At 37.9% G+C, this 8,417-nt stretch overlaps 1 non-coding gene across 1 annotated transcript; it reads right to left on the reverse strand.

Moving 5' to 3' along the window:
- Nucleotides 1-793: 793 nt before the first annotated feature.
- On the reverse strand, nucleotides 794-899 carry LOC121231676 (small nucleolar RNA R71). Its single transcript, XR_005929732.1, has one exon. It is a non-coding gene; the product is annotated as a small nucleolar RNA R71 (small nucleolar RNA).
- Between the last annotated feature and the right edge of the window lie 7,518 nt (nucleotides 900-8,417).

Genomic DNA, 8,417 nt, shown 5'->3' on the forward strand with positions numbered 1-8,417 from the left:
AGTTGTGATAATAAGTTAGTCTCAAGAACAATTCATGTATAAAATTTTAAAACTTGTTACGAATATCACGTATCAAGTTTTTGGCGTCGTTGTCGGGGAACTAGGATATTAGGAACACTCGATTTTTATTACTTTAGCCATTTTAATTTTATTTCAATTTAAATTTTTATTTTCTTTTCTAATTCTTCATTTATTTTCTTCTAACAGGTTTTTTTCGTTTATGACCAGAAGAAACCCATCAGGACCATTACTGTTTGATAGTGAGATTGATCGTACAATTCGCAGACACCGAATAGAAATAAGGTGAAGCTTACAATACAGAGAGGAAGAGTAAGAGGACGAAACTTCAACCACAACCGAAGAGATGGCTGAAAACCAAGAAAATCCGCTACCTCCTGTGATTGCTACTAATTAGAATCCTGCCCTACGCACTATGTATGATTATGCTAAACCTTCTTTAACAGGAACTAAATCGAGCATAGTTAGACCTACTGTAGCTGCAAATACTTTTGAACTAAAACCTAACACAATTCAAATGATACAGCAATTTGTTCAGTTTGATTGTTCGCAGGACGAAGATCCCAACGCTCACGTGGCAAATTTCTTAGAATTTTGCGACACTGTTAAAATAAATGGGATTTCTGATGATGCCATTCGCCTTCGGTTATTCCTTTTTCATTGAGAAACAAAGCTAAACAGTGGTTGAATTAGTTACCACGAGGTTCAATCACTACTTGGTAACAAATAACCGAAAAGTTTTTATTAAAATATTTTCCGCCGGCTAAAACAGCTAAATTACATAATGATATCTCTTCTTTTGTGCAGATGGATTTAGAAACACTCTACGATGCATGGAAAAGATACAAGGACCTCTTGAGAAGATGCCCTCACCATGGGTTACCACTCTAGCTACAGGTTCAAACGTTTCATAATGGCCTAAATCCTTCGAGTCGACAAATGGTTGAAGCAACTGCTTGTGGAACGATGCTTATGGATTTATAGAAGAGATGTCACTGAATAATTATCAGTGGCAAGTCATGAGGACAAAGCCAACAAAAGCAGCTGGCGTTTATAACGTCGATTCGGTCACCATGCTCTCTAATCAAGTAGAACTCTTGAAAAAGAAAATTGACGGTTTTCTTAGTTCTTCACAGGTTCACCAAGTAATGCAGTGCGAAGCAAGTGGAGGTGGATCGAGCAATCCAGATTACCCACCCTATGGCCACAACATGGAGAACGAGCAGTTAAATTACATGGGTAATAATCCTCGATCTCAAAATAATCCTTATAGTAATACTTACAATGCAGGTTGGAGGAACCACCCAAATTTCTCATGGGGAGGCCAAGGAAATCAACGACCACCACCACCTCCAAGCTTTCAACAACCACCCTACCAATAAGAGAAAAAGCCAAACCTTGAGGAGATACTAACAAAATTCATCTCAGTGTCAAAAACTCGTTTTCAGAATACCGAGACAGCACTTAAAAGTCAACAAGCATCAATGCAATGGCTCGAAACTCAGATAGGTCAGCTCGCTAAATTGATATCTAAATGACCACAAGGTAGCTTGTCGAGTAACACTAAACACAACCCAAAAGACCATGTGAAAGTAGTTACAGTAAGGAGTGGGAAACTGTTAGCTGAATCTGAAAAGAAGCCACCACAAGAAGCTGACAGAAAGGAGGTCGAACCCGAAAACAATGACAATCTAAGGCCAAAAGAATATAGACCACCAATCCCATACCCAGCAAAGGTGAAGTGAAGAGAGACCATATGGATGAACAATTTAGTAAATTTCTTGAACTTTTTAAATAACTGCATATTAACTTACCTTTTGTTAAGCTACATCATAGATGCCTACATATGCAAATTTTTTAAAAGAGCTTCTGAAAAACAAAAGGAAGTTTGAAGACTTATCTACAGTGGAACTTAATAAAGAGTGCTCAGCCATACTCTAGAATAAACTGCCAACCAAACTAAAAGATCCAGGAAGTTTTACTATTCCCTGCTTAATTGGTAGTTTGAATGTTGATAAAGCACTAGCTAATTTAGGCGCCAGCATTAATTTGATTCCATATAAAATGTTTAAACAACTTGGTCTTGGGAAACCTAAACCCACTAGGATGAGTATTCAATTAGCCGATAGATCTGTTAAATATCCTAGGGGAATTATAGAGGACATACTTGTAAAAGTAGATAAATTATATTCCTTTTTTATTTCCTTGTGCTTGACATGGATGAAGATGTTGAAGTGCCTTTAATCTTAGGTCGGTCATTTTTAGTCACTGCTAGGGCTGTAATTGATGTGGGTGATGGTAAGTTGGTACTTAGAGTAGGTAACGAAGAGATTATTTTTAAAATCTATGATGCTTGAGATTTTCTAGAGAACAGGATGACTCATGCTATTTTATCGACTTTATTGATCATGCTACTCAAGATTCTTTTCAGGAAATCATACACAAGGAAACAATGGAACTGTGTCTCACCCAAGGAGAGGGAATGGATGATGATTCTGAAATAGGAACCGATCTAAATTCCAATGAAACCTTTTCAAAATTAGCAGAATATGAGGGAATTAAGGTAAAAGATGAACTTAAGCAGAAACCCTCTATTGACAAACCTCCCAAGCTGGAACTTAAGCAACACTTGGAATATGTATTCCTTGGAAATAATTCCACATTACCGGTAATTATTTCATCCAACTTGCAACCCAAGAAGAAAGCGGAATTACTCCAAGTATTAAGAGAGCATAAAAGGGCCATAGCTTGGAAAATTTCTGACATTAAAGGGATCAACCCTTCTTTTTGCACCCACAAAATTCTAATGTAAGATGAATATAAATCATGCGTGCAAGCCCAAAGACGACTGAACCCCAACATGAAGGAAGTTGTTAAAGCTGAGGTAATTTAACTTCTAGATGCTGGAATTATTTATCCTATTTCTGACAGTCCTTGGGTGAGTCCAGTGCAGGTTGTTCCTAAGAAAGGAGGCATGACTTTTGTGGCTAATGAGAAGAATGAATTAATCCCAACAAGGATAGTCACAGGTTGGAGAGTGTGCATTGATTATAAGAAGCTAAATGATACCACGAGAAAAGACCACTTTCTCTCCCATTTATTACCAAATGTTGGAAAGATTGTCAGGACACATGTACTACTGCTTTTTAAACGGACTCTCTGGCTATTTCCAAATCCCAATAGCTCTTAAAGATCAAGAAAAAATGACATTTACATGTCCATATTGTGACAGCCCAAAGTTGACCCTAGTCGGGAAGTGGTTTCGGGACCACTAAACCGAGTCACCGAAATGTTTGAATGTGATACTTATTGTGTAGAATATGTAATTATGAATGTGTGAAAATTTCAAGCTTCAATTGGGTTGATTTCATGTGAATTTAGTCAATAGGACTTATGTGAGAAAATTCTAAAATGTGATAGGTCAATGTGTGAGGACCTACTAGTGCATGTGGACAAAGGGGGGGACTTGCATGTCAAATTTCCCCCCTAATGAGTAGTGGCCGGCCATGACAAGGAAGGATGGGCAAAACATGTCATGAAACATGTTTTGTTAGTGGAAGAATAAAATAAGGAGTATGGGTAATAAAGAAATGGAAAACAAAAGAAAAAAAAATGTGTGTGTGGTGTTTGTTCCCCCATTGCCGTGAGCTCAAGAGAAGAAAGGAGAAAAGTTTGTGTTCATCCTTTCTCACCTCCATTTTAGCCTAAATTAGAAAGAAAAACAAAGAAAAAAATTTCTCATCCTTTGGTTCATCCTTGGCCAAAAATTTTAAGGAGGAAAGAAGAAGAAAGGTGAAGAGATTCGGCCATGCATGTAGCTAGGCCAAGGTATGTTTAATGATGTTCCATGAGATGCATGCATGTTTTAGTTGTTAGCTTGAGTTCTACCTAGCCCATGGTCTAAATCTTGCTATGTGATGGAAATGGCACTTGACCATGGATGCATCATTCTTGGTTGGTGTTTGATGTTGTGGTGATGAGGCATGAGGATAAGTTAAGATTCGGCCTAGGTGGAGGTTGTGTTAATGCCATTGCATGCAAAATATGAAGCTTGTTAATGATGCATGTGATGATGGCTTGATGATTCTTGAACCTCCTTTTTAGCATTTTTGTGTGAGCACATATGTGCATTGGTTGCTAAAGGGAGAAGAATCGGCTAGCAAGATGTGTGCTAAGGCCGAATGTAACTTTGCATGTTGATGAGCAATGCATGTGTTAAATCGATGAAAAGGGGGAGGATGCTTTACTAGTGTGTATATGTGTGTATTAAGTGTTGAAATCGACCCCAAAAATGGACATGCATATTCGGCCAAGGGGAAAGAAATTAGCTAATATGTTGTGTTGATGCATGATTTTTGCATGTATGAGACTTTAATGTCTAATGTATAAATATGGGCTAAGTGCCTTGTGTTCATCTTTTGATGCCTAAAATGATGAAATCAATTTATTTGTTTGATTAAGCTCAAGAGCAAAGGGGAAATAAAACCGATAAAGGGAAGGAAAAAGTGGTTGAATAGCTAGCGGAATCGTTCGACAACACCCGAGGTAAGTTCTTGAGTAAGAGATCTTAAATTTCGATGTGATTAAATCATGCTCTATGTGTGGCTATTGAGCCGAATGTGCAAGGATAATATGTGCCTTGTGTTTGAGTTTCGTAAACGAAAATGAAATATGAATGTGCTATGAATTATTGTTAGATGTGCATGATTAATTGAATGCTGTCCGGGCTAAGTCCCGAAGGCTTTGTGCTAAGTGAATATATCCGGATTAAGATCCGAAGGCCTTTGTGCGAGATACTAAATCCGGGTTAAGTCCCGAAGGCATTCGTGCGAGTTATTAAATCCGGGTTAAGTCCCGAAGGCATTCGTGCGAGTTATTAAATCCGGGTTAAGTCCCGAAGGCATTCGTGCGAGTTGTTAAATCCGGGTTAAGTCCCGAAGGCATTCGTGCGAGTTGTTAAATCCGGGTTATGTCCCGAAGGCATTGTGTGAGTTACTAAAACCGGGCTATGTCCCGAAGGCATTTGAACGAGGAGCTATATCCAGTTAAATCCCGAAGGTACGTGATTTGGTAATGAATGAGCTTGCTGTAAAATTCCAGCGAATACTCGAAAAACATCCCAATATGGGGATATGTTACGTATGTGTTGAATTTAATCGAGCCCTTACAATAAATGTTCGCTCAGTTGATAAACGAGCTACCGGCCTTCGGCCAAGTTAGTTTATTGTGTATGTACAAAAGGGTTATTAATGTTGTGAAGCAAGTTTGATATCGGTAAATTGCGTATTATGAAATATTCCGTTTAGCTAAATGTGTGCTATTCTTTGTGCATGCTGGAATTCCTTGCTCAAACTTACTAAGCATAAATTGCTTACTCGTTACATTGCTCCTCTGTTTTATAGATTTTTGGTTCTCCAGCTATCGGACTCGGGATCTTGAAGTCGAAGTCGCCCACACTATCAAAGGCTCTTTTGGGTACTATTTTGGTTGAATTTTGATATGGCATGTATAGGACTACCCATTGTTGTCTTTCGAGTACTTTATGAAATGTATAAGTGTACAGCCATGCGAAAATGGCTTGTAGAAGTGGAGTATGGCATTAGACCATTCGTATTTATGAATGTATAGATGGTTTCATGATGTAACTATGTTGGAATGGAAGTGTTGAGCAAATGATCAGCCACTAGAATGGCTAAGTATGATCATATGTGGGCTTATGTATGACAAGGCCCTAGTTGGTCCATGAAACCCCAAATTAGGTAAGGTTCACTTTGAAAACAGAAGCTGATAGCAGCAGTGGTGTGGATTGGAAAAATCACAAGAATTCGTAGGAGTGGAATTAAATAGTGAATAAATTATGTAATCGAACCTTGATGAATCTACTTTCATATGGAAGTAACGAAACAATTATAGGAATAGTACAGAAAGAGATATTCGGGTTCTTGTGTAACAGGGCCAGAACAGTTTCTGGATACACTGTTCCGCCTTTGGAAATTCACTATAAATTGACCAGAGATAATTAGGGGTCATACCATATATGTATGGATTCCTCTCTGAGTCTAGTTTCCATAGAAACAAACGGCATCAGTATTGAAGCTCTGTGCAGAGAGATATCCCAGTCGTAATGGGAAAAGGTCAGTGTAGTCGACCCCTGTAACATGGGAGACTTTGACTAATAAACTGTACTAATTGGCCCGACCAAAAATTCTAGAAAAAATCCATAGGTGGGGACATGAGTCTAGTTTCAGGGAAAAATCACAAAACTGATTTTTGAGTTGTGAAACTCAAGATATGATTTTTGAAGCGACTAGTACTCAGACTGGGCAGTGTCTGGAAAAATTTTTCAAAGTTTGTTAACATCTCGTGTCCGACTCCGGTGTCGGTCTCGGGTTCGGGGTGTTACACATATGGTACGTTTACTTATCGTAGAATGCTTATTGGATTATGTAATGCTCCTGCTACTTTTCAGCACTGTATGATGGCCATTTTTTATGAAATCGTAGAAGACGCCATGGAGGTATTTATGGATGATTTTTTGGTTTTCAGTAACTCTTTCCATCTTTGCCTCAAAAATTTAAAACGAGTATTAATTAGATGCGAGGAAACAAACCTTGTACTTAATTGGGAAAAATGTCACTTTATGGCTCAAGAAGGTTTTGTGTTAGGACATAAAATTTCTAGTAGAAGGATTGAGGTTGATAAATCTATAATTGAAACAATTGAAAAACTACCTCCCTCTACTTCGGTTAAGGCTACTAGAAGCTTCTTAGGACATGCTGGGTTTTATAGAAGATTTATTAAAGACTTTTCTAAAATAGCTAAGCCTTTGACTAAATTACTAGAAAAAGATGTGCCTTTTAATTTCAATCAGGAGTGTTTAGAAGCATTTAATACTTTAAAGGATAAACTGACTAAAGCTCCAATTATAATTGCACTTGATTGGAATTCACCTTTTGAACTAATGTGCGATGCGAGTGATTTTGCAGTAGGTGCAGTTTTGGTACAGCAAAGAGATAAACATTTTCAACCTATCTATTATGCTAGCAAGACTTTGACAGTTGCATAAGAAAACTACACCACCACGGAGAAAGAGCTGCTAGCTGTGGTTTTTGCATTCGATAAATTTAGGCCATATTTAATATTGTCTAAAGTTGTCATTTATACTGACCATTCCGCTCTTCGCCACCTTTTTACAAAAACTGATGCAAAACCTCAGCTCATTTGATGGAACTTATTATTGTAGGAATTTGACTTGGAGATTAAGGATAAGAAAGGAGCTAAAAATCTTGCGGCTGACCATCTCTCCAGGCTTGAAAAGTCAAGTTCCAAAGAACCAGATGACATTGAAATAAATGATTCATTCCCTGAAGAATAATTTTTTGCTATATCTGATTCTGAGGTACCTTGGTTTGCAGATATTTCAAATTTTTTAGCCACTAACATTATCCCAAAAGGGTTGACACATCAGCAAAAGAAGCAATTCTTCGCTGATGTGAAAAACTACTTCTGGGAAGACCCTTTCCTTTTCTGTAAATGTGCAGATCAAATCATAAGGAGATGCGTTACAAGGACAGAAGCATTGAAAATCTTGGAACATTGCCACTCAGGACCGAATGGAGGACATTACGGTGGAAATAATACCACACATAAAATCCTCGAATTAGGTTTTTATTGGCCCACTCTATTCAAATACACCAACAAGTATGTTACTTCTTGTGACAAATGTCAAAGGACAGGTAATATATCCAAACGTGATGAAATGCCTCAGACATATATGCTCTCATGTGAAATATTTTATGTTTGGGGTATCGACTTCATGGGTCCGTTCCCTAGTTCATTTGGGAATAAATACATCTTAGTAGCTATTGATATATGTCCAACTGGGTTAAAGCCCAAGCTTTACCTACTAATGATGTTAGAGTAGTAGTACGATTCCTTAAGAAACTTTTCTCTTGATTTGGTACACCTAGAGCAATTATCAGTGATAGGGGTACTCATTTTTGTAACACCCAATTTGACAAGGTCCTTAAGAAATACAGAGTTCATCACAGAACAACCACCCCTTATCACCCTCAAACTAGTGGCTAAGTCTAAGTGGCGAACCGAGAGCTTAAACGTATCCTAGAAAAGACAATAGAATTAAATAGGAAGGATTGGGCGATGAAAGTAGATGATGCTTTATGGGCTTATAGAACTGCTTTTTTTAAGACCCCCATAGGAACATCACCTTACAGACTTGTTTATGGGAAAAGTTGTCACCTACCGGTTGAGTTAGAACACAAGGCATTCTAGGCTATAAAATTTCTAAACCTTGACCCCAAACTTGCAGAGGTTGATGTAGTTGAACGAGTTAGATAAGTGGCGAACCAATGCATTTGAAAATTTGCACCTATATAAGG

This window comes from Gossypium hirsutum, chromosome A06 (genome assembly GCF_007990345.1).
Source record: "Gossypium hirsutum isolate 1008001.06 chromosome A06, Gossypium_hirsutum_v2.1, whole genome shotgun sequence".
NCBI lineage: Eukaryota > Viridiplantae > Streptophyta > Magnoliopsida > Malvales > Malvaceae > Gossypium > Gossypium hirsutum.